This window comes from Protopterus annectens, chromosome 3.part1 (assembly GCF_019279795.1).
Source record: "Protopterus annectens isolate FY-2018-M chromosome 3.part1, PAN1.0, whole genome shotgun sequence".
Classification (NCBI taxonomy): domain Eukaryota; kingdom Metazoa; phylum Chordata; order Ceratodontiformes; family Protopteridae; genus Protopterus; species Protopterus annectens.
In genome coordinates, this window is record NC_056732.1 from 1,802,733,520 (window position 1) to 1,802,761,100 (window position 27,581).

A 27,581-nucleotide genomic window follows, 5' to 3' on the forward strand; every position below is an offset into this window, starting at 1 on the left:
TTCTCTCTCTCTCTCTCTCTCTCCCTTACAAAGGGAGCTAAATAGACTGACATCCAGCAAGGAAGAAAGATTAGTGCATAAATACAACCCCCCATCAAAAATCAGGTAAGGTTGCCCTTCCATAAGAGATTGCAGCTCAGAAACTCACTTTGCAGATATCACAGCAATAAGCAAAACAGTTGTCTAGCTTATGAACTAGAGATCAACATAAACTGCTGATTCAAAAGGTAGCAAGGTCAATTTCAAGAACATAATTTAGGTCCCAAGAAGAAGGAATTTGCTTGCAAGTGGCTCTCATACCCCTTTCATGGAAGTTTTTACAAAAAGAGAAGAAGAAAGAGGAGAATCCATTGGCAAACAAATGCAACTTAATGGATGAATAAGATAAGCCATCTTAAAGTAGCTCACACAATTATTTCAAAATCAGAGACATATTAACTTCAAAGGACCCTCTGTTTCCATTTAGGTACCACTTAGAAAACCTCATCCATTTCTAAACACAAATTTTTGAGTAGCAGGTCTTCTGGCCTCCTTTAACACCTGTGCATATCATCATCAAACAAGTACCTAAATGGAGTCAAAATTGAATCATCCAGCCTATCTGCTGAAGTTTCTGCAAATCAAGGTGCAACGGTTGCCCCTGAGACTATGTGAGCACATCCAGCATGTGAGGAAGCATTTGGTAACTGATCATGGGCAATACCATTAACAGGGAGAAACAAGATTGCCTGGGCCAATATCAGGTCAGCACAATGATCTTTGGCATTTCTCTTTTTTAGAAGTACATTGGGAATCAGAGGAAAGAGTAGAAATGGATACAGGAGCATTCCCTCCAGGGGAATGAGAATGTAAATGTTCTCTAAGCATGTCTGGAACAGAACTTTTCCAGTTGTCTGTTTTGAAAGGAAACTGACTTATTTCAGGCATTCTCCACATATGCACTATATCCTGGAGTATGTCTGCTTTGAGCATCCACTTGGGCAGGTCTGCCAGGATCTACTTAATCTGTCTGCCACAATGTTCTGCTCTGACAATATGTATGATGCCTTAATAGTCAGGGAATATTGAGAAGCCTATTCCCAGGCTATCATTGCCAACCAGCATAGAGGGTAAGACTTCGTACCTCCTTGTTTGTTTGAGATACCATATAACTTTGGTGCTGTCCATAACAACTAGAAAAGAACCCCAAGTGGCTTGCTCTTGCATATCAGTTTGACACAGCTCCCCAAGTAAAGTCAGACAAATCTATCTGGACAGATTGTACTGGTAATGGAAGGGAGAAAAGAAGGCCTTAGTTGATGCTTATCTGATCTTTTCTGAGCACTAAAGCCAGCCATCTTATATTAAGGTGGCCCTCCTGCAGCCTTGTGGCTGAAGAGTGTAGTTAAGGATCCATATGAGTTGGGGATTGTTAGAACAAGGTTTAGTCTGGGGCTTTCCTTTTGGCTAAATTGTTTAAAAACTGTTTTACTTAGCTGATATTCAGTTACAGTGTTTGCATGTAGCTGTGCACCGTGCAATGGGGGTTAGCATTGCAAATGCTTAAAAAGTCAAATTTTCCCTAGATAACTGCTATGGGAACCTCAAACTTCCCTACGTCTCAGCGTGCAACACAATTGTGCACTGCTGCACAGACAGCAACCCAGCTATGCTTTTTGAGGAACTGGTGCAGGTTTCTGCCCCTAAAGCTCTCATAGATTAGCTGATTTTACTAGTTGTACAGCAGAACTTAGTCCATCTAGCCCAGCCCCCACCACTTATTACAAAATACACCGGACATAATGGAAGGTCAATTTCCCACCATTTCTCCAGCCAGCCTGATTGACATGGGTATCCTGAAGCAATGCAGTGATCACCTCATGTATACAAACAACCTATTACTCCTTCATACAAATGCAATATGTGAGAGATGTATCTGTACTATGAATCTGGAATCAATGCTCTCTCTCTCTCTCTCTCTCTCTCTCTCTCATGTAACAACAAACCAAATACCAAGCAGGTTGTCAGCACCCATATTCCACCTCCCACACATACCAAGCACATAACACATAAACCCACATATGTGGAGGTACTCACTAGAAATATACCAAAAGAGCAGAGACCTCCAAAGTGCAAAACCTTCTGCACACAATACGATCCCAACAGCACCCACTACACATAACACATGCATCAGTGTCTCACCCAATAAGCCCCTAAGGCAAACCATATCTAAACCAAATGTCTTGGTCATAAGCGACTCCATAGTGAGACACACAGATGTCCCCCTCACTAGGCTGGAAAAGGGGAAGGTCACTTTCAGCTGTCTGTCTGGGGCCAATTTCCACCAAATCATGCATGCACTCAAGTCTCTCAACAGCAAGTACTGCTATGGCTCTGTCATAGTCCATGTTAGAGTGAATGACTTAAGACGTACCTTAGTGGACTATATGACGAGAGACAAGATTGAGCTTTCAGATTGTGTTCCCAGCAGTATTGTCCCTAGCCCTAAGCAACATTCTTCCCTCACCCAGGATGATGCCACAATACAAACAAAAATGACTGACTTCAACAATGGGCTTAGCTTCTGGTGTAAATCCAGAGAGATCCAGTATCTGACAACTTGAGATGAAATGGTTGACAGACCATGCTGCTTTGCCAGAGATGGTCTTCACCTGTCACCTGTAGGCTTTAGGTTGCTGGCAAAGGTACTTGCCTCCCCCATAGTGCCTTGTTTAGGCAATGTCATAAAATTCTCAATGCAAAAATATCCTCTAGAAAGAAACTCAAGGTTATTCTGCTTAATGCTAGGAATCTAAATCAGAGCTTGCACTCACTGGAAGTACTTCTCACCTTGGAAGATGCTGATGTCTGCACAGTCACAGAGACATGAAGGCCTCAGAGAGTACCCTGGCCATGAAGGACTATTGCAGTCCTTCCACATGTTCAGATCACAAAATGAATGTATAAAAAAGGGAGGAGTATCTATCTTCATTAAAGACAAATTGCACCTTAAGACTGGTTAAAAAGTACAACTCCCTAAAGTTACTTCAAGTCCAACTAAATGTAGGAAGGATCGCTCCCCACGTCATTGTTAGCTACAGGTTCCCCACCATGAACCATGAAAACCACACAGCCTACCTGGCTCTACTTGAGTCACTCACAGCACAGACAAATACCCTGGTCACGGGTGACTTTAACTATCCATTGGGTAACGTGCTCGCCCAAAGGTCCCTGGACATTAACACAAATGCTCTTGAGCAGATAGTCATCACCTCCACAATGAGCTCTAACATCCTTGACATAGTGCTTACCATCATGGGCGATCACTGCACCACCCCATGTGTGAGGCCATCCTTGCTAAAGTCCGATCACAAATCAGTCTCATTCGAAGTAATGATCGTACCTGACCCACCCTCAGGAGTAAAAAGGTTAAAACATTTCTCCAAAGCAAACTATAGCCTACTGAGTGATGCCATCAATAGTTTCAACCTCCCTACCAACATTGACAGCAATGACTCCCGATATTGAGGTGTACACAAATATCCTGTATAAACACCTATATAAATGTATAGACTCAGCCATACCAGAACAGATCAAATCAAGATCCTCACGAAAACATAAGCCATTCTGGTGGACATTATGTATAAATAGAATAAGAGAAATAAACTGCTGTTAAAAACAAGAGGGAACAGTCCCAGCAAAGTAAGAACTCCCTCCAAAGCATAAACAAGCAGATTAGACATATTGTAATGTCCTCTAAAGCTAATTATGAAACTAAATTAGTATCCCTAGCTAAGGAAAATCACAAAGCATTCTTTAGCTTCATCCAAAATTTAAAAGGGAAGGCCCAGCTTTGTGCTGAACTAGCTTTGGACTGTACCACTTACACTGAACCTGAGGACATCACCAATCTGCTAGCAGACAGGCTTGGCAAAAACATCACCCCGTCTCCACCAATTATACCCCATAACATACCTGTATCCAATCCTCTGACTAGTATTTCCAGAGACCAGGCCATAGCTGCACTCTGCAAGGCCAAAAACAAAGTGTCTATGGGATTGGACAACATCCCAGGCTGCTTATTAAATGGTGTAAAACAGGAGTTAGTGGAACCACTCAGTATGCTCTTCAATCTCAGTCTAAGCACTGGCTTTGCCCCTGCTGAATGGAAAACAGCAACTGTAATCCCCTTGCACAAAGAGGGTCCCTCAATTGACCCCGGGAACTACTGACCCATAAGTCTAACCAGCCTCATCTGCAAGGCCATTGTGAGAATCATCATGGACCTTATCAACAAGGATATACGTGACCTTCAAACTCTTGTCCCAACCCAATCTGTCCTCATTAAGGGCAGATCTTGCCTGCTAAATCTGGTGGACTTCTTTGAGTATGTCTCCAAGACCCTGGATGAAAGCAAAACAGTTCACACTGCTTATCTTGACCTAGCCAAGGCCTTTCATAGGTTCATAGGTTCATAGGTTGATACTAGGCTATATGCCCTAGGGCATTTACAAGCCTAGCCAGAGTGTGTTTGGCTTTCACCACCCTTCTTAGATTAGCTGACTGTGCCTCTATATAGTAGGTCACAGAAGATAGCCCATTTATGGTTAGTTTACTGTGCCTCTGTCTAGCAGTGACACAGAAGAGATCCCAGGGGTAAATTTACAATCTCCCATCCAAACGTCAAGATTCTTCTTGAAGAGGGTCATTGAGGGGCTCTGTCTGACATGGATTGGGATTTTGTTCCAGAGTGAGGGGAGCCTCTGGGATATGAATCTGTCCCTCCAGCATGTTCTATTTATTTCTGTGCTGAGGTTTAAGTCACTGGAGCATGTAGTTCTGATGGATTTGGATTTCTTGAGGAGGAGCATGTCCACTAATTCTGGGTTGGACATGGCTTTATACATCAGGCACAGATCGCCTCTGAGTAGGCGGTAAGCAACTGAGTAGAGCTGGAGTTTCTTTAGCCTAACTGCGTAGGGCATCTGTTTGAGTCCCTTGATCATCTTGGTGAGGTACTTTTGGGGTCTTTCCAGTTGTAGCAGGTGCTGGGTAAGGTACATCCCAAATGGGGCACTGTATTCAATTATGGGCCTGATGAGTGATGAGTAGAGGGGCACAATGACCTCTCTTGATCTAGATGTGAACCCCTTCATGATAAGGTGGGCTATATAGAATGTCTTTCTAACCACTTTGGCAATGTGATTGTCAAAGGAGAGATTGCAATCTACTTGGGTCCCCAAATCCCTAATTACTTCTTCCCTACTTAATGGATAACCACCTATGTGGTAATTTGTGGGCACTTTGTTTTTCCCAGGGGGGATGACTATGCACTTTTTGGCATTTAGCTTTAGGCCATGGCTCTGGCACCAGTTATCCATCTCTGTGAGACCTTTTTGGAGGATGCTTGTGTCAGCAGGCGAGTCGATTATGGCCCCCAGTTTGCAGTCATCTGCAAACTTTCAGCCATAGTCCTCCTGTGTTAGCCTGTACCTCAGAGAAATATATACCGAACAAGAGAAGTCCCAGGACTGAGCCTTGTGGGATCCCACTTGTAACTGGTTTAGAGTCTGACATGGCAACTGCAATTCTGACCATGTGGGTTCTATCTCTAAGCCAGTTTGCAACCCATCTTGTGACATAGGGGTTGATATTTAAGCTGGTGAGCTTATTTATGATGCCCAAGTGGGGTATTGTGTTGAAGGCTTTTGCAAGGTCAAGGTAGGCTGTGTGGACTACCTTCCCTTCGTCTATGGCCTTGGTGACTGTTTCAAAGAAATTGACCAGGTTCAAGAGGCAAGATTTGCCCTTAACAAAGCCGGATTGGGTAGGATCCAGTGTTTGGAGGTTACCAATGTCTTTGTTTATGAGTTCCATGATGATACTCTCCATAACTTTGCAGACCAGGCTAGTTAGGCTTATAGGGCGATAGTTTCCGGGGTCCGTTGTGGCACCACCTTTATGAAGTGGGAACACTGTTGCTGTATGCCATTCTTTGGGCACATATCCTGTTGTAAGGCTGAGACTGAACAATGATTTTAAGTAAGGGTTCAGTTCTTCTTGGAGCTCATGTAAAACTCAGCCCGGGACACCATCCGGTCCCATTGATGCTGTGTTTTTTGCTTTGGAGGGGGCAGCTCTCACCTGTGCATCTGTGATATCAGGGAGGCTACACTCTGTTGGGATAGTCATTTGCTCATATGGAGGGGGGGGGGGGAGTTTGCACTGAACCTGTCTGCCAGGATGTTGGCAATGTCTGTGGGTTCAGTGTATTTTTTGTCATTTTGCACTAACTCAGAGCATATCTGGGAGTTTCCACCCAGGTTTCTGACATAACTAAAGAAAGCCTTGTGATTATCTTTAGCATCTTGTGCAATTTTTCTTTCGAAGCTAGCCTTATATGATTTCATGAGGGATCGTAGTTTCTTGCTAGTACTGATCAGAGTTGCCTTCCCTTTCAGGGATTTTGCTCTATCATGTAGTAGTTTCCTCCTTCTGTTGTACAGCTTATTTATGGCTGGGGTCCACCAGACAGGTCTCCTGCCTTTGGAGGAGTGTGTCTTGGTTTTATTTGGGATAGCATGATCCATGCATTCCTGTAGGTATCCATAGAATGCATTTGTAAAGGATTCTGTGGTTAGGGCCGTATTTTCCACTGGCCCTGGGGCTTTGAAGGATTCCACCTCAGTTTTGAGAAGTAGGAAGTTTGCTTTTGAGAAGTTTTTGACTGTGGTTTCCTTTGCTGGGGGTGGGGACGGGATATGGATGTCCATAGTGATTAATTTATGGTCAGAACTTACCAATGAGGGGTATACCTCTGGTATGGAACATAGAGTCCCCATGTTGGTGATGATCAGGTCCAATATGTTTTCCCCTCTTGTGGGAGTGGTGACCAGCTGTTCCATAGCATTTGAGTTTATAAATTCTAGGAACCGTTGGGCTAGGGTGTTGGGGCTTGAGTAGTGCTCCCAGTCTATGTTTAGGTAGTTAAAGTCACCCACTATAATGGTGTTTGGAGAGACCTTCATATTCTCCAGTGTCTTCAGAAAAGCCGAGTGGGGTTCCTGAGTTTGGGAGGGTGGTCTGTAGCAGGCTACAAACTGGAAGGCAGTTTTGCCCACTGTTAGTTGCACATGGATGGTCTCAGATGCTTCATGCAGTGCCACTAGCCTGGAGGCATGGGTATCTTTGATGAATACGGATACTCCCCCTCCTCTTGTAGTTCGGTCCGAGTTTTGGGGCCAAAAAGCATGGTATGAGGTATAGCCTGGTAGTGCTGGGGTGCTCTCGGGAGCCTTGAACCAGGTTTCTGTTACTGCACAGATATCGATATTCTCCATACTGAGGAGAGCCTCGAGTGTGTGCATCTTGAGGTTTACACTTCTGGCATTGAGCAGCATTACCCTTAGTTTCTTTTTCCTTGTGTTGTCTAAGGATGTGTGTTTGTCTTTTGAGCCTTGCCTAAAAAAGGCACTATGGGGGTGGCAAGAGCCTTGGCCAGTATTCGAAAACCCAGGTGTGACAGGTGCAAGCCATCCCTAGCGAAGCAACGTGGCTTGTCAAGCATGTCATCCCAGGCTGACAGACGCTGGATCCCATTTGAGTGACACCAATACTTTAGCCAATTGTTGAAATTTATCATTTTGTCTTTATACTGTGGTATCATTCTTGTTGAGGGTAAGATTCTACTCAAGGTCAGGGTCATACCGGGCTGGGCCACATGATCAGAGAGCTCCTCTATGTCTCTTTTCATGTAATCCAGGGAGGTACGTCTCAGGTCATTCACACCAGCATGGACAATGATGGAGTCATATTTGTACTTGCTTTGGAGTGACCTGAGTGCTTGTGTTATGTGGTGGATCCTGGCACCCGACAGGCAGCTTATGGTGATCTTCTCCTTGTTCAGCCTGGTGAGAGGGACGTCAGTGTGTCTGACAATAGAGTCACCTATTACAAGTGTATTAGGTGTGTTGTTTAGCCTTAAGGGCTGTGACTGTGTGGCACACTGACTTTGTGAACTATGTGATACGTGGGTATTGTTGTGGGGTAGCAGTTGCTTGGATGTCTGCTTTGGAGGTCTCTGTTGCTTGGGCAGATTTTTATTTAGAGCATCCGAGTATGTTTTTGTGTGTTTATGTGTTTGGTTTGCTGTTGCGATAGGTCTATGTGAGACTGGATTTGTGGTGTGTGTGATTACCTTCTCCTCCAGCCTGAACATGCCAGTACTATGTTGAGAGAGCTCAGCCTCCAGTTTGGCTATATAATTGCATCTCTCACATATATTTGAGCTTGTTGGGAAGAGGACAGGGTGGTCTGTGTACATAAGGCAGTTGTAACATTGCCTTAAGATTCCCATATTCACCAGCTGGACTGGAGAGTAAACCTGAAACTGCCTTTTGGACATGCCAGAATAGTATAAGGAATTACTTTTTGACTTGATCAAAAAGGACCAATACGGAGCCAAGTACTTAAAGGGAGTATAAGAGGGTGTAGTGCTTTAGTTTATTAGTGCTTACTTATAAGACACTTATCCTAGCTACTGCTGGGTTTTAGAAGGAAAATAGAGTGCTTACTTTGAGATTTGGAACAGTTCTAAGGGAAAAAGTGAAGAGCAGACTTTGTGGAGCCGGGAATACTTTAAACCTGATTAAGCGGCGCTGCCCAATGCTGTGCTATGCCCAAAAACGCACAAAAGAGGGTTTTAAGAAAGGGGGATCAAGGAGTTTAGAATTGACCCAAAATGGCCAATAAAACTACAGTTTCTAGGCAGTAACCACTCCCACAGGGGCAGGCAGGCTGTTCAGTGTTTACCACTGCCACTGAGGAACACAGAGAATTCCCTTTTGCCCAAGCAAGCAATGGCCTCCAAGAAACTTACAAACAGTTCAGAACAGCAAATCTGTAACTGAACTTTTTTAAATATCAGAAAATGGGAAAAAAAGCAAGTTTTTTTTGTTTTATTTTTGTTTTGTTTAAAGATAGCAGAGATACACAAGTAGCAACAAGTTAGAACAGTGCAATAAATGACCCCCTACTTGAGTGCTAGGCCAGAGACAGGTAAAATGCAAGTTTAAAAAAAAAACAATTTTAAAATAAGTGCAACACAGGAAATGCAGTAAACAGGCTCTAAATGTGTTCTAAATACAGTTCCTAATACAGATATCAAGTTTAGCAAGCTGGAATACAATCCCTCCCTCAGGCATCATTGAAAAACTCATCCAGCTGGGGTTAACCCTTACATCACTAGATGGTTTGCCAACTGGCTCACAAACAGAAAACATATAGTCAAAATTGGGGATGCCACCTTTACTAGCAGACCTGTCACCAGTTGTGTTCCACAAGGATCGCTGCTAGGCCCCCTACTGTTTGGTATCTATTTTTCAGAATTCCAAGTGAAAATAGATGGCCTATGGCTTACCAAGTTTGCTGATGACTGCAAACTGGGTGCAATCATCGAATCCCTGAAAGATGTCAACATACTACAAATGTCAAAGCCACTGACTTAAACTAAAAGCAAAAAAAAAATGCATTATCCTCCCCTTCAGCAAAGGAGACATCCCTGCTCTTTCCAATATTAACAAAACCTCCTAAGTTCAAACCCACTGGTGAGAGACTTAGTAATGGAAGTTGATAACAGCCCTAATTTTGATCATTAGGTGTACACAGTAGTAAGGAAGACCTTCTACATTGCACACCTTATAAGCAAGGGTACAGCAGCCAAAGCTAAGGATGTTATAACTCCCCTGTACTCATCTTTCATCCAACCAATAGTAGAGTACAGTGCTCTCTTCTGTATCTACCTCACTAGACATCTGCAGAATCTAGAAAGACCTCAGAGGTTTCTCATCAAGAAAATTCAGGGTCTACAACACATGACCTACAGTGACAGACTGAAGGCCCTATCACTTTACTCAGCATCATATAGACTGCTTAGAAGTGACTTGTGCCTAGCCTACAGTGCAGTCTCAGACCCTGCCTTGATGAAGCTGCTGCACATCCAGAAATCCAGTGGGACAAGATTCACTCACTCAAGGGATCTTAACCTAGCCTGCGATATGAACAGGACATGCTGGATGTCTTCCAGAGGTCGTAAATCCTCTGGAACAAACTCCCAAGTCATATAAAACAAAGATCCTCAATGACTCTCTTTAAGCGTAACCTGGACAGTTGGATGGGAAACCATAAATTTAAACTGGGGGCTTCACCTATGGACCTCTTAGGTAGGGACAGCTGGTGCTGATCTTAGATTCATGCACATAGACTATATATCTTGTTCCATAAGGAAATAAGGATATAACTTGTCTAGGCTTGTAGAGGCCTTGGAGTCAATACCCTAGTAATCTTCTATGATCCTATGATTTCTTCACCAATGTAACACTCATCTGATGAAGGGCAGTGTCGGCAACTGGGATTATAGGGAACAGACATGCTGGATTCAACAAGTGCAGAAATACCATTCAATTTTTCAATTGTGAAGTCAGGCCAGTTGTATTATGAAAATCATGGAAGCCATCAATTGAAGAATTTCTAGGAATTATCCTTCCCCCTATCGAGGTGATATTCCTCTTGGAGAATTCCAGAAACAGTCTGGTATGACAGGACCTTGTCTTCAGGCAGAAAGATCATTCTTTTGTTTGAGCTAATCAAGCAGCCCAGAAAGATGAGTCTTTGCATGGGTGTCAGACATGGCTTTCAAAGGTTCAGCTTGAATCTTAGATGGGAGAGTAAGGTCCAGATCTTATCTAGCAATTGCAAACACCTGGACACAGACTCAGCACAAATCAGCAAGTCATGTCAGTTATGGAAAGATGTGAATGCCCAGAGCCCAACAGTGGGCCACTACTACAGCAAGGCAAAGAGCAATACAGCAAACTGACCATACAAACCAGACACAAGAAATCTCAGATATCTTCTATACTGATGAGCAGTGAGGATATGATAATAGGCATCCTTCAAGTACAGGATCACCATGAAACAGTTGTCTGACAACAGTGGAAGCATTGTCTGAGGGTGAGCATCTTGATATTAGGGACCTTGACAAACATATGCAGAAAAGAAAGGTCCAACACCAGCCTCCACGACTTCTCTTTTTAGGGACTCATGAAAATTCTGGATTAGAAACCTCTCATTTTTTCTGAATAAGAGGCTGGTTCTATGACTATGAGTCTATAATTTGCTGGAGAATTGGATGGAATAAGAAAGACTGGTCTGGCAAATGAGGGGTACTCCTTCCAGAACTGAGGTGGGTGCCCTTTTCACTGCCATTTGTAACGCATGCCAACAGTGTTTCTGACCCATTTGTCAGAAACCACTGATGTCCAGGCCACCTTGTTGAGTGCTAATTTGAGAGATAAGGAACCTGACAAGGGACTTGATAAAGGTGGATGCCACATCTTGGCATAGTCTTGGCATAGTCTAAGGAGGGGAGATAAAATGTTTAGGAAAGGAGCCCTTCTTTCTTGGCTTGGTGGAGCTGTCATCCTGCCACTTCCTTTTATTTATTTGTTTATCTGACAGTGTCCTTTTCTCCTAAGCCTATCCCCAATTCTTAAATTAAATCACTCCTCAGTAAACTTAAACCATGCTCCCATTCTGCTGATAATTTACCCTCTCTGTACCTTAAAATAGCAGCTCCATCCATTGCATATCCAATATCCGTATTAATCAATAGGTCACTTCAGGAAAATATAATCCCTGATATCTGGAAGAAATTTTACATTACTCCCCTACATAAAGGAGGAAACTCCACTGATCCCTCTAACGTCAGGCCTATTGCTATTATATCTCCCCTTTCAAAGATTCAGGAAAAAATGCATTCATAAACAGCAGCCTGCACATCTTCTTCAAGAAAATCCCCTTACCCCTACACACCACGGTTTTCACCCTAATCACAGTACTGCCACAGCATTAATATCATTTACACATGCTATCTTTATATCTCTTGACAACAATAAACTTGTCTTATGCCTGTTTCTTGGTCTCTCTAAAGCCTTTGACAGTGTCTCCTACAACCTACTTCTGTCCAAATTAGCTTGTCTTAATCTCTCCAACTCTACTTTCTGCTGGTTCTCTAGCTACCTCTCAAACAGACTTCAAGCTGTCAGATAGCTCCTTGCAACTTCCCCATTCCTCCCTGTTCTAACTGGGGTTCCCCAAGTTTCCATCCTAGGATCCTTTTTATTCAACATCTTTACTAACCACCTCTACAAATCATGCCCTCACTCCTATTTAATACAATATGCTGATAACTCTACAGTAATTTCCACCTCTCACAATCTACTCACCCTGACCCAAGAATTACTGCACTCTTTCGAAAAATGGCTCAAATCCAACCAACTTCTTCTTAACCCTAATAAAACAAAACTCCACCTCTTCCTTCCTAAGTCTCTCCAACACCTCAAAACCACCTTCACAATCACCTCACTAAACAACACAGCTATCACGGTTGAACCCCACACTAAACTACTTGGGATTATCTTTGATAATCAACTGTAATTTGACCTATAATAACTGCATTAAAAAGACCCACCAAAAACTTGCCCTACTTTATAGAAACAAAAAATTCCAGACACAAGAATCTAAATTCTCTTTAGCACAGGCATATCTACTTCCCACTCTCCTATATGCTGCCCCAATCCAAAAGAATCTTTCATCTAAGTTAGAACTTGCTTATAGCAAAATAGCTAGATTTGCTAGCAATCCACCCTTTCACCCACACCACTGCCTTTCTCTAAAAAACTGCACTGGATAGAATTTCACCATTAACTCCTTCTGCTTCAGCTACACCTGACTCACTCCATCTTAAACCAACCTCTAGCTTGTCCTGCTCTCTCAACTCTCATCACTCACTATGTTCCTAACTATTCACTATGCAGCTCGGCCCATCACCTCCTTCAGATCTACAAACCCAATAAATCCACTGGCAAACTACTTTATAACCACTCAGTCACCTCTGCTTGGAGCAAACTGCTCCTGTACATACCTTCAGTCTGTACCACTAACTGCTTAAAAAAACATTAGAAGATTATCTGCTCAGCTCACAGACTTGCTCCTGCACTGATCCTACTTAATTCTACATCTCCATTCTCAAATACCCCCCCCTGCATAGTAACTACTTCTATCTCATCTGTCCTGAAGAGCAGATTCATTCTATTTCTAAACATCTATAAGATTTGTTAATCTGTATATCTTTTAGTTTCAACTTTCCCTTGCACACTTCTATACTGTATTCTTCTCTACTGTCTCTGCAACCATCTCTCTCATTTCAAATTTCACCTTTAATAGGTCACCTTGCAACTCTAAGCAATTGTACCTCTACTATGTATTTCACTTCATCTGTTATTTCTGACTGTTATGAAGTATGGTATTACTGTTTCGTAGACTAATTTTTTTCCTTACTCCTGTAAATATTTGCACCTTAATTATGTATGATACATCCCTGTTTATGCTTATCTTTATTAAGTATGGTATTATTCTTTTTCTAACTATATATTGGATGAAACTGTATTATCTGTAATGTTTAACTGTTTTACTAAATACTGTATTAATATTCTATTGGAGCTTTTCTCCTTGGGTCTCTGCTGAAAAAGGGCATCTGCCCAGTCAGACTAACCCAGTCAACAAATGCCAAATAATAAATAAAGAGAGCAGGTCATCTTGCTGCTCTGCAAGGGCAAAAACATGGCATCAATGGAACCAGACAACATCCCGGGTTGCCTTTTAAACAACGTAAAACATGACCTAGCAGACCTACTTGGATACCTGTTTAACTATAGCCTGCAAACTGGCTATGTTTTGGCAGAATGGAGGACAGCAACAGTAATCCCTCTACACAAAGGGAGGACCATCAACTGACCCTGGGAATTACAGGATCATAATCTTGACTAGCCTCATCAAGTCCATGGAAAGAATCATTACGGACCTTATTAACAAGGACATAGGTAATCTCCAAACTCTGGGTCCAACCCAATTTAATTTAGTTAAAGGTTGATCATTCCTGTTAAAAACGGTTGACCTTCTTGAGAAAGTCACCAAGGCTGGGACCAAGCCAAGGCATTTGGCATAATTCCCCCACTCAGTTATTATACAGAAACTCTCCCAACTGAGAATTAACCCATACATTACCAGGTGGGTAGCCAACTAGGTCACCGACAGGACACATACTTTCAAAGTGGGTGACTTCACCTGTAGCAAATGACCAGTCACCAGTGGTGTACCACAGGATTCTGTGCTGAGCCACTTACTGTTCAGAATTTCTTTTTCAGAAGTCCAGGAAAATTTGGATGGCCTGTAGACCCAGTGGTACATGATCAGGGTACTCAGGTTGATAGTAATCTGAACTTTGACCACAATTTATCAACAGAAGTAAGGAAATCCTTCTAAGTAAAGACATTACATCTAGATCTAAGGATGTTATAATTCCATTAGGGTCTATATTAAATCACCGAACACTTAAAGCGAATGCTGATTTATCGACCCTCTTTCAGCGAAAGCTGAAAGTCCCGAACACTCGGAACAGCGATTTTTTTCCCAGGGAAAATAATCGCTGGGCCGTTTTTGGGACTTTGCCATTTCCTCCACTGTGGTGTGATCTTGGAGTTGATATATTTAAGTGGGGGTTAAGTTTTTTTTTTTTTTTTTTTTTTTTTTTTTTGTGTGGAACAGCAATTTTTTTCCTTTTTTAAGCATTCACAGATTTCACATAGACCCTTCCATTACACTCTGTCCTCATCAGACCACTAATTGAGTACAATGCTCCTTTTTGTATGCACCTTACCAGACACTTGTAAGGAGAGACCACAGAGGTTTCTTGCCAAGAAATTTCAGGGCATACAAAGCAATCTTATTTATTTTATTTATTTAACATTTGTTGACCAGGAATGTCCGACTAGGTTCCACAGAGCCTGTTTTCAGTGGAGGCCCGGGGAGAAATGCTCCAGATGCATGTCTTTGGAATGTGGGAGGAAACCGGAGTACCCGGAGGAAACCCACGCGAACACAGGGAGAACATGCAAACTCCACACAGAAGGCACCCCAGCCGAGAATCGAACTGGAGAACCTCTTGCTGTGAGGTGACAACGTTAACCGCTGCACCACTGTGCCGCCTATGCAGAAAGACTAATAAACTTGTAGTTCCCAGTAGGAAAAGCCAAAATGTTATTGCACCTAACTTTTTCATTTTAGGTGAAAAAAAATTGTTACAAACTTTCTCCACCTCAGAAAAAAATATTTTCGTAGTTAGTTACATAATGATCAAATACCAAATCTTCACAAATGAAGGAATTTAAACAGGCAACATTCTGTAAAAGATCTTCCATTCTCAAATTATTGTATTTGACCATTAACTGCAACACTTCCAAACCAGCATTATGAAATACTTGCAGCTCATGCATAAAATCTGAATTAGAGGCGGCTCCATTTGGATCCTTCCATATTCTCAGTCCTTTGGGGACTTGCCGTGGTTCAATATTCCTTAATAAATAACTATTCTCCAGTTGAAGGGTTTTTTTTTTGTACAACAACAAGGTTTTCTCAAATTTCTTAAGTTTGTCACTTAATGAACCAACAGAATCACTTATATTTAAAGGAGACTTGTGCCCGATATTAAAACAAAAATGGTTCGTTTATTTAGCCACATGTTTAAAATGTCCAGCATACTATGTTGGAAAAACGTGTAGGAAATTTAGAGAAAGAATGTATCAGCATTTGGCTGATACTAAGAATTGTAAATCTACAAATTCTTTGTATAGGCATACTTCGGTACATCAGGAACATAAGTTTGGTTTTATGGTAATTCAAAAAATTATGTCAGACCCCCAAGGGAAAATTATACCAGTACATTTGGATATATGTGAACTCAATTGACAGCTGCATTTAAATGCAACAACAATGCCTGGATTAAATGCAGCTTGTAGTATTAATTGCTTATTGAAACTTCAATATTTTGAAGAGTTTTAGCAGCTTGCATTGTAGCTTCTTTAATTTTTTTAATTAGGCAATTGTCTTAATTATGTATGGTTATTCACTGTGAACATTTGAAGGCAGTATAATGAGTGCGGTTTTAATTGATCTGGTAGTTCTGATGAAGTCACATAGCATTTGGGACAAAAACGCTTAAATTTTGGCTTTTCCTGATGGAGCATTCATCTCTACAAGTTTATTAGTTATTCAGTTCAAAAGTTGGTGCCTTATGCAGAAAGACTGAAAGCCCTGTCACTGTATTCTACCTCCCACAGCTTGCTAAAGGGTGACCTGTGCCTGGCTTACAGGGCAGTCTCTGACCCAGCCCTGATGGAAATGCTACACATTCATAAATCAGTCTGCACGAGGATCACTTGCTCCAGGGATTTCAACCTAGCCTCTGACATGAACAGGTCATGCCAGAGAGATAGCAGTCTCTGGGAGATGTATCTACTTCTGTGGAACAAGCTTCCAATTCATATATAACACAGCCCCTCCCTGACCCAAAATGTAACCTAGATCAATGCCTGGGTGATTGCAAATGAACTCGTGGGCTGGAGCCCATGTCCCTTCTAGACAGAGGAAATCGGTATTAACTATCATACACCCTTACCTCTGCAAACTTCACTCACCTAACCACTGACAAATGGGGCAACTCAGGATAAATATGGATAGGCTTGTAAAGGCTCTTGGGCTGTCAACCTAGTAACCTTCTATGAGCCTATGAACATTCTCCAATGCTGGGATTACTGGAGCAAAGGTCCCAGTGTCTGGGGCCTCATCTTCCCAAGTGGTCATAAGCCCTGTTAATCTCAGGGGCAGCTGAAGATAGTTCCCAGCTGACTACATCTACAAATCTAGTCAACATTTGGGAAAAAGAAAACAAACACCTGTCTGGGTATCTGTCCTGTTTATCATCAGAGGAACCCAAATGATCCAATTCAGACAGGTCTGAGTCCTCAGACACAGAATCTAATTCAAAAGGAGGATCCTTTACAGACTGATCAGTGGTAGAAGCTCCAGAGTTAGTAATAACCAAGGTATGCACCTCGCAGTGAATGGCTTGAGCAGTAGATCTAGCCATAGCTATCATTTCAGGTGAAAAAAAAACAGTCATGGACTGCTGTCCTACCACCTGGTGTGTATTCTGTCTCTGTTTGGCATATATTACACTAATGGGAGAATCCCATGGGGAAGAGTATCAGTACAGGCAAAAGGTTCTACACCCCTGATTTCCCTACATCTAATGGGTTTGGTCTTCCCCTAAGGCAATGGTACAGCCCCATAGGATGTGTGACCCTTGTGTCATGTACAGTTGCGGTACTATGACTATCCATGGGGATCTGGACATAACAAAAGGTGAGTGGTCTGATAGCTTGTTTGAAGCTAAGACTGCTACAGAGTCACAAGCCACAACCTGTGGCATATATTTTAAAGTATTCCTTTATTTGCATTAAGAACATGACAGTATTTTCAGCAATACAATTCAAAGCACAAAATACAGGAACAAAAGTCCTCTAATTTTGTCAAAAAAAGTTATGAAAAGAAAAAGAAAAAAGGGACTAGTTCCAGTCTAAGTTAATGCATACAGCCTAAAACAGTATTAGACAAGAAATACAACATAAGCTGATAAAAAAATTCCTGTCAGGAATGTTTAACATACAAAATGGTACCAAAAGTAATCTGAAGACTATTTTTCTTTGTTGCTATTTTAAAGACTACACTAAATAAAAATGACAGCTTCAGTAACATAGCTCCAAGCACAAAATACATACATAAAGCCCTCTAGTACTGTAAAAAAAGGGCTAGTTTCAGTCAAAATGAATGGGTACAGCCCAAAACAATATTAGATAATAAACCATAAGCTAATGAAAAATTCCTGTCAGGAATGTTTAAAATATAAAATGGTGCCAACAACATAATTTAAATGAAAACTCATTAAAAATGCACCATTTTCTCGTTGATGTCACAGGTATGAACAGGACTCTCTTTTGGTGGGTATATCTAGAGTTCTTTATTATTTGTGTGACTTGCTCAATTCTGGGCTGGTATATTCATCTGTAAAACCTAATTTGTCAGCCATTTCTACTTGTCTGCCTTTGGATCCTCCACTTTCTTCAAGTTTCGAAGTTAAACAATTTTTAAAACAGGTCCTTCAAATTCTACCTACTGAGAAAGCCCATTCAGCCTTCTTCTGGAATTTAATTTTCTTCTGGAAAAATTGACTCAGACTCCTTTTGAACTTGTGGCTAAGTCTACTTGAAATTCTGTACTTAGAAGACTATTCTGCTGGTGGCGCTTACTTATACCAAGAGAGTCTCATGGAAGCTCTCCCTTTTTGGTTTTTCACAGAGATAGAGCATCCCCGGGATTCATGAAGCTCGGCGCAAGGCCGGTGTAAGGCTTGCGCCGGCAGTGCAGTGAATAATCAGCGTAGTAGCGCCATATGCATAGTAATGAGTGCGCGCCGCTACCACAGACACGTGCGGAGGGCACGTGAGCGAGTCCAAGTAGGATGCGCCCGTAGGCGTGGCCAAGCGTGCAGGCGATGAGCAACCTAAAGTGCTGACTTCCACAGGCCGCCTGCAATAGTAACCGCACCAGACAGGTTCCGTGGATAATGAAACGTACGCAGACTATGCAACATAGTACCCGTACACACAAAACGGAGAACCAAACATTAACCCACGAAGTCCAAAGTGTACCCGTGCAAGGAACAAAGGATACGCCTAATACCGTGTCCGTCACGCAATGCACTGTCAGTGGGCATACCCAGTGAAGGTGTACCGCAGCATGTAAGCGTGCCGCACCTACATAGAAGTAGCCACATGGGCATGGTCACCAGCAGTAGTGAGAGTACACATCCGGGTATCTGTGTCGATATAACAACAAGAAGGAAACCAGATACCCTAAACACAGACAAACATGTGCATATCAACATGTAGTACACCCAGCAATGTGCCCGTCGCATACACATAGGACGGCGTATGCCTAAGCATAATATCCAGAATCAGAATCCATGCATGCAAATGTAATACACAACAGCCCCGTCATAGCATGTAACCCGCACCCATGTACGACCGTGCACCCAATCCAGCCAGCAGCCTTGCGCAGCTGCACACCTACACATAATGGGTATACCTGAAATGTAGTAAGAAGTATTGTCCAAGGTGGTGCCACGCGGGCAAATATGTACCCCACATGTTAACATCCCACCTCAGGTACAGATATCCAAATGGCTGCATGTGAATGTGTCGGCAGAATGTGTACATCCCGCATGTGGTATGGACCTGTCGAAACCCCATAGGTGTGCACACGCTACGGTGCCCATAATGGTACACATCTGGACAAGGCAGTATGTTCAGCCACCGTACTGATGATGAGCTATGCAGACATGTCAAACACAACACATATGGCGGAACATCTGCCCACCAAGCAGGACGCCCCAACAGGGTGCCACAGGCACAGAAGGTGAAGGTGGGACATCACTCGTTGAGAATAGCATTGCCGGATGGCCAAACACCCACGGCCAACGCCAAGGATGGAATAACATGTATATGCCTGGATGAATGGGTATGTCATAGCATGGGAATAGACTAAGCTATCCACCATAATAGCCATGTGTACCAGATAGAAACAGCCAGTAACACGCAGCAGTAATGCAGGAAGGCATACACGACTGTGGGAATAGCACAGGACATATGGCATGTGCCATGTGTTGACGCATGACAGAAATGTCCTGGATGGGGCTCCCTGCAAAGACGAACATGTGCCAACCCCACCCCCCACAGATGTACCGGCAGTGGAAACACATCCCAAACACACACCAACACTACCGTCCAACCCACGATAGCAACAGAGGCTGGTCAAAGACCACCATGACGCGTGCACAAACAGGGACACGTGTAACCGTTGCCCTAACAACCCCCCTCAGGCCAAACAATAATAGTATGGACATATGCATGTAATGCTGTGAAGGATGTGTGGTAGTCCTCAGTATCACAAAGGTAGGGACACAGATACACTGTAATCAACCGTGACGTATGTGCACTGTACACAGCATACCTGCAGGTAATACATAGTTCAATCATGTGCCACACAAATATACACATATGAATGAGGATAGGTGATAGACAAGTGCAAATGGGACAAAATATGAACATAGGTTCATAGGTCCATAGGTACATAGTAGGCTATGTACCCAAGGGCAGCTAGAACCCTAGGCCATAGTTATGTTTCCTTTGCCAACCATCCAGTCCGGAGATGAAATGCCTATTATATTGCTGTACATCTGTCAAGCAGTGACAATGATGTAATCCCTGGGGTATATCTGCAATCTCCCATCCATTGGACAAGATCCCCCTAGAACAAGGCCAGCAAGGTTCTCAGCCTCACATGTACTGGGATGTTGTTCCATAGCATAGTGAGTGTCTGGGTGATGTATCTGTCCCTCCAACACATTCTATTAATGACTGTGTCAAGGTTCACGTCACCTGCCCCCCGTGGTTCTGAGGGATGTAGATCGATTAGGTGAAGCATAGTCATCAAATATGGGTCGACATGGCCTCGTATGTCAGGCACAGGTCACCACTGAACAAGTGGTATGTGACTGAATGGAGCTGGAGTCCTTACAGTCAGGCAGCAAAACACAAATCCTTGACACCCTGCATCCGTCTGATGATGAACCTATAGGGCCTTCCCAGCTGCTGCAGGTGTCGGGTCAGATACCTTCCGAACGGGGCAATGTACTCAATCATAGGTCTAATGAGTGATGACTACAAGGAGATGATGACCTCCCCTGATCTAGATGTGAATCCCTGCACGATCAGGTGGGCAATGTAGAAGTTCTACCGAACCACGTAAGCAACGTGTGTGTCTAACGAATGGTGACTGGCAACCTGGGTCCCCAGATCCCTGGTAATACCTTCTGTGTTCAGTGGATTGCCACCCATATGGCGGCTAGGGGTGACCTTGTTCTACCCGAAGGGTATGACTATGCATTACCCGGCATTTAGCTGTAGGCCATGTCCCTGGCAGCAGATATCCACATCTGTGAGGCCCCTCTGAAAGATATCTGTGTCAGATGTCCGTCCCACTATGGCACCCAGTTCGCAGTCATCTGCAAACAATGTCAGCCATAACCCCCCTGTGTTTGCTTGTACCTTGGAAATGTAGATGCAGAAAAAGAGTGGACCCAGGACAGAGCCCCGTGGGACACCGCCTGTGACTGGCAGTAAGTCTGACATGGTGCCAGCAAGTATGGCCGTGTGGGTAGTGTCACCTAGCCAGTGTGCAACCCATCCTGCGATGTACGGGTTCACATCCAAGCCGATGGGTTTATCAATGATGCCCAGGGGGGGTATTGTGTTGAAGGCCTTTGCCAGGTCGAGGTAGGCTGTATGGACTGTGTGACCCTCACCAATGGCCTCGGTGACTGTTCCTAAAACGTCAGCCAAGTTTAAACACATGATCTACCTTTGACCAAGCCAAACTGGGTTGGATGCAAAGTATGCAAGTCCCCTATGTCGTCATCTATGAGCTCCAGTATGATCCTTCCCCATGTCTTTGCAGATAAGGCTTCTCAAGCCAATGGTACAGTAGTAACCAGGGTCAGTGGAGGCACTGCCCCTGTGACATGGGACTACAGTCGCCGCGCGCCACAACTGGGGAACGTAACCTGAGATGAGGTTAACATTAAACAGCTGTCCTAACTGTGGGTCTAATTCCTCAATGAGATCGCGGAGTACACAGCCGGGACACCATCTGGTCCCATGGATGCTGTGTTCACTACCTTGGAGAGAGCATGTCCCACCTGTGCGTTACAGAACAGTCGGGGGCCACAATCCTCTGGTACAGACATCTCTCCATGTGGGGGGGACGGGGTGGAGATGTCTTCACCGAACCTGTCAGCCAGTATGATGGCAATGTGTGTATGTTCAGTAAACCTCACATCATTGTGAACCCAGTCAGAGCATATCTGGGAGTGTCCTCCCAGGTGTCCAACATAGCTAAAGAAGTCCGTATGATTGTTTGTCGAGTCCTTGGTGATACATCTGTCGGACCTGCCCCGGATGATGTCATCAGAGCTTGTAGTTCTTCACATATAATGAGCAAGTGTGTCATACCTCATAAGGAGTCTGCTCTGTCTTGTAGTAGCTACCTCCTCTCGTTGTACGGCTTGTGTATGGCTGGGGTACACCACACTGGATGCTTGGCATTGGTACAAAGACTCACAGTTGTGTAAGGGATTGCCTGATCCATGCAGTCCTGTAGGTGCTGGTAGAAGGCATATGTAAGTGATTAAGTGGCTTGAGTAATGTTCACCACTGGCTCAGGGGCTTTAAAGGAGACCACACTACTGTTTAGAAATGTGAAGTCGGCTTCTGAGAAAGCCATATGTATGGTAACCGGCACCACCCACAGCATGGTATGTCAATAGCAGAAGCTATTGTCCAAATAACATATTACCAACTTTAGTATTACAATATGTATTATGATTTATGTAGTTATATGTTTCAGCTAATTACACTTGAAAATGCCCGGTAAGATCGCCCGAAAGTGCTCGTGATCCACCTGTTATGGTGGTGTCAATGTGACAATAAAGTGGCGATACTTCCCTATTGGGACTTCCGGGGATTATTGAAAGCAGTTGTTAACCTGCAACTTTGGATGTACACCATTTGGTGTCAGTATTGAAAAGCCTGGTTTTCGTAGCACTACATAATATGGGTAGTCAAACAGACATCCGCGATTGGGGAACATACAGCAGCAGTCATAACCACTGGCCACATGGACACAGTCAAATAAGTTCTACACTTTACATATGCACATTGGTGTCCATTGTAGGACCCAAAAATTGTTCCGTACGTGATACCATCCAGCCGTCCTCGTTCTACCAGAAGAAGCGACAGTCGTGAGTACGGCACAGCTACACATATGCACCACCAGCGTGTTTAAGTCCGATGACAAGTGTCCATGAAATGCGGGACATATGAACAGAAATCCCCAGATCGGCGAGACCATATAGGTGCGTCCACATCCCAGTCCCGCACACCTGAAGGAGGTGTAATGGCTACGGTCGAGGGTAGCATCCATGGGATTCTGGGTATGCAAAAATGGGGCTCGGTGTTGTTTGGCAGATAATCCATTGTCCCGCCCCGTGGGAGGGATGTGGGTATAGCACATGCTTTACTCCCAACCAATAATGCAAAGAATCCACTGGATAATGCTAAATGCAGGTGTGAAATGTGTACAGTCCTATACCTGTGTCCAGTAGGCGATTCCCATGGATGGACAAGCGTACGACCAACATGGCACCCACAACTGCACACCTGGTGGAATTACACAGTTGCAGTAAGGCATAACACAGGAAATACAGATAGGGACTACAGTACACACTCCCTATAGAAAGTGAGACCGCCGTGCGAATCCCGGCGTACACAGCACTCAATCTGCCAGCACAAAAAGGGGGGATCACTCGCTGCCATACTGGGGAACAAATGGGTGACCTGTGGAACACATACTAATGGCACACCAACAACGTCGACTAGGAAGGTCATAGGATGGTTAAACCATGGCGTTCCCAGTTATAAAGAACACCCTTCAATGAATTATTGGGATCTACATGTGTTGGTGCCGTTATTTTTGACAATACAGTGGCGGATATTTCCCATTGGGACTTCTGAGGTTTACTTAAACAAGTTGCTAACCTGCATCCTCGGATCTACACCATTTGCGTTCATGTCAGACAAAACTGGTTTTCGTAGCACTACATAATATGTGTAGTCAAACAGTCATCCGCTATTGGGGAATATACAGCAGCAGTTAAACCCACTGGCCAGATGGACACAGTCCAACAAGTTCTACACTTTACAAATGCACATCGGTGTCCATTGTAGGACCGCAAAAATTGATCTGTACGCCACATCTACCAGCTGCGAACGAGAGACCTGAAAGGAATGAACAGCCGTGACTACGGCACAGCTAGACTTATGCACCACCAGCGTGTTTAAGGTTGATGACAAGTGTCCATGAAATGCGGGACATATGAACAGAAATCCCCAGATTGTCGAGTCCATAGAAGTGCGTCCACATCCCAGTCCCGCAAACATAAAGGATGTGTAATGGGTACTGTCGAGGGTTGCAGCCATGGGATCCTGGGTATGCAGAAATGGGGCTCGGTGTTGTTTGGCAGATAATCCGTTGTCCCGCCCCGTGGGAGGGATGTGGGTATAGTACATGCCTCACTCCCCACAAATAATGCAAATCGTCCACCAGAGAATGCCAAATGCAGCTGTAAAATGTGTACAGCCCTATACCAGTGTCCAGTAGCCAATTCCCATGGATGGACAAACGTACGACCAAGATGGCACCCATAACTGCAAACCCGGTGGAATTACACAGCTGTAGTAAGGCATGACACAGGAAATACAGATAGGAACTACAGTAGACACTCCCCATAGAAAGTCAGACGGTCGTGCGAATACCGGCGCGTACGCAGCACTCAATCTGCCAGCACCAACATGGGGATTACTCGCTGCCATGCTGCGGAACAAATGGGCGACCTGTGGAACACATACTAATGGCACACCAACAACGTCAACTAGGAAGGTCAGTCAAAACCACCGGACAGATAGACACAGTCCAACAAGTTCTACACTTTACATATGCACATTGGTGTCCATTGTAGGACCCAAAAATTGATACTTGTGGAATATCATACAGCTGTGATCGTTCAACCAGAAGAAGCGACAGCCGTAACAACGGCACAGCTAGACATATGCACCACCAGCGTGTTTAAGGTTGATGACAGGTGTCCATGAACTGCAGGACATATGGACAGAAATCCCCAGAGTTCCGAGTCCATAGAAGTGCGTCCACATCCCAGTCCCGCACACATGAAGGATGTGTAATGGGTACCGTCGAGTGTTGCAGCCATGGGATCCTGGGTATGCAGAAATAGGGCTCGGTGTTGTTTGGCAGATAATCCATTGTCCCGCCCCGTGGGAGGGATGTGGGTGTAGTACATGCCTCACTCCCCACTAATAATGCAAAGCATCCACCGGATAATGCTAAATGCAGGTGTGAAATGTGTACAGCCCTATACCAGTGTCCAGTAGACAACTCCCATGGATGGACAAGCGTACGACCCAGATGGCACCCATACCTGCAAACCCGGTGGAATTACACAGCTGCAGTAAGGCATAACACAGGAAATACAGATGGGAACTACAGTAGACACTCCCCATACAAAGACAGACCGCCGTGCGAATATCGGCGTACACAGCACCCAATTTGCTAGCAAGAACATGGGGATCACTCGCTGCATTACCGTGGAACATATGGGCGACCTGTGGAACACATATTAATGGCAAACCAACAACGTCAACTAGGAAGGTCACAGGATGTTTAAACTATGGCCTTCCCACTTATAAAGAACATCCTTCAATGAATCAGTAGGATCTACATGTTTTGGTGGTGTTACGTTTTGACAATACAGTGGCGGGTATTACCCATTGGGACATCTGAGGTGTATTTAAACCATTTGCTACCCTGCATCATCGGATTTACACCATTTGGGTTCATTTCAGAATAAACAGGTTTCCGTAGCACTACATAATATGTGTAGTCAAACAGACATCCGCGATTGTGGAACATACAGCAGCAGTCAAAACCACTGGCCAGATGGAAACAGTCCAACATGTTCTACATTTCACATATGCACACTGGTGTCCATTGTAGGACCCCAAAAATTTATCCGTACACAATGTCAACCGGCTGCGATCGAGAGACCCAGAAGAACTGACAGCCGTGACTACGGCACAGCAAGATATATGCACCACCAGCGTGTTCAAGGTTGATGACAAGTGTCCATGAAATGCAGGACATATGAACAGAAGTCCCCAGATTGATGGGTCCATAGAAGTGTGTCCACATCCCATTCCCGCACACATAAAGGATGTGTAATGGGTACCGTCGAGGGTTGCAGCCATGGGATCGTGGGTATGCAGAAATGGGGCTCGGTGTTGATTGGCAGATAATCCGTTGTCCCGCCCCGTGGGAGGGATGTGGGTATAGCACATGCATTACTCCCCACTAATAATGCAAATCATCCACCGGAGAATGCTAAATGCAGCTGTGAAATGTGTACAGCCCTATACCAGTGTCCAGTAGGCAATTCCCATGGATGGACAAACGTACGACCAAGATGGCACCCATAACTGCAAACCTGGCGGAATTACACAGCTGCAGTAAGGCATAACACAGGAAATACAGATAGGGACTACAGTAGACACTCCCCATACAAAGTCAGACCGCCGTGTGAATACTGGCGTACACAGCACTCAATCTGCCAGCACAAGAATGGGGATCACTCGCTTCCATACCGCGGAACGAATGGGCGACCTGTGGAACAATTATCAATGGCACGATAACAACATCAGCTAGGAAGGTCATAGGATGGTTAAACTATGGCGTTCCCCCTTTAAAGAACAACCATCAGTGAATAAATAGGATTAATGTCAATTGACCATGGAATACACGTAATCAATGTCAAAGAACCGCTGTCTCCGTATGGCACACAATCCAAAACACACATAGGTAGATGAAACAGTCAATGTAGACACTTCGTCCAGGACAGGTCACAAGTGGTATACAAAGGTTCCTTCATAGACATGTAAGCGCTTTCACCTGTAGGCTCCGTCAGACTTACACATAACATAAAAGCATCCAGGCTTTAAATATCCCCCCTACACTTTCATTGGTCAAGTTCTCAGCAGACAATGAACATTTAACCACAGCATATAAAGCATAGATGCAATGTTAACCACACACGTATATTAACATCTCCAAAAACATCCTATTAACACATGTATTATATGATATTGTACGATGCCTAATACTCATCAATCAAAGATCTAACAATATATATAGAAGATATGTATGTCATATCAATGTAATACAGTGGTAAACGACTGAAAGAGTGGACTAATGTGTGTTAACTGCATATCTGTACCTAAACTACAGTCCTGTTACGGGGGTTAAGCCAGCTGCTTCTCAAAAAGGAAAACCTTGCTTTTTTCCCACTTGTGTGAGAGTTAAAAAAGTTCAGTTACAGGCATGCTGTTCCTGAACAGTCTGAAAGTTTCTGTGAGGCCAATTTGGCTTGGGCTGGAGGAAGGTCTCTGTGTTGATCAGTGGCAGTGAATAACATTGAGCAGCTTCCCTGCCCCCTGTAGAGGTGGTTACTGACTTGAAACTGTAGTTGTATTGTCCGTTGTGGGTCTATTCCTGCTACTTTCCAGCCCCTGCTATCAAGCACGCTTTAATGTGCTTTAGCGCGGATTTGCCACGAGAGCAGCATCGGGCAGCGCCAACAGGGTTAAACTCTGTCTGGCTCCAGAATGTCTGTCCTTCAGTATTTCCCTTAGAACTGCTCTGTTAGGAACCTAAACGGTTTACACCTTCACTAAAAAGTGCAGCACTTGTTCCAAATAGCTTTTGATTCTCAGAAAGCTCAGCACATGTCTTATAAGCATATCCCTTGTCTTATAAGCATTCTCTTTGCAGGTCAAGCACTCCTATATTATACAAATCTCACAGTAGCAAAACCTCCCAGGAGTGCCCACCTCCCTGCTAAGCCC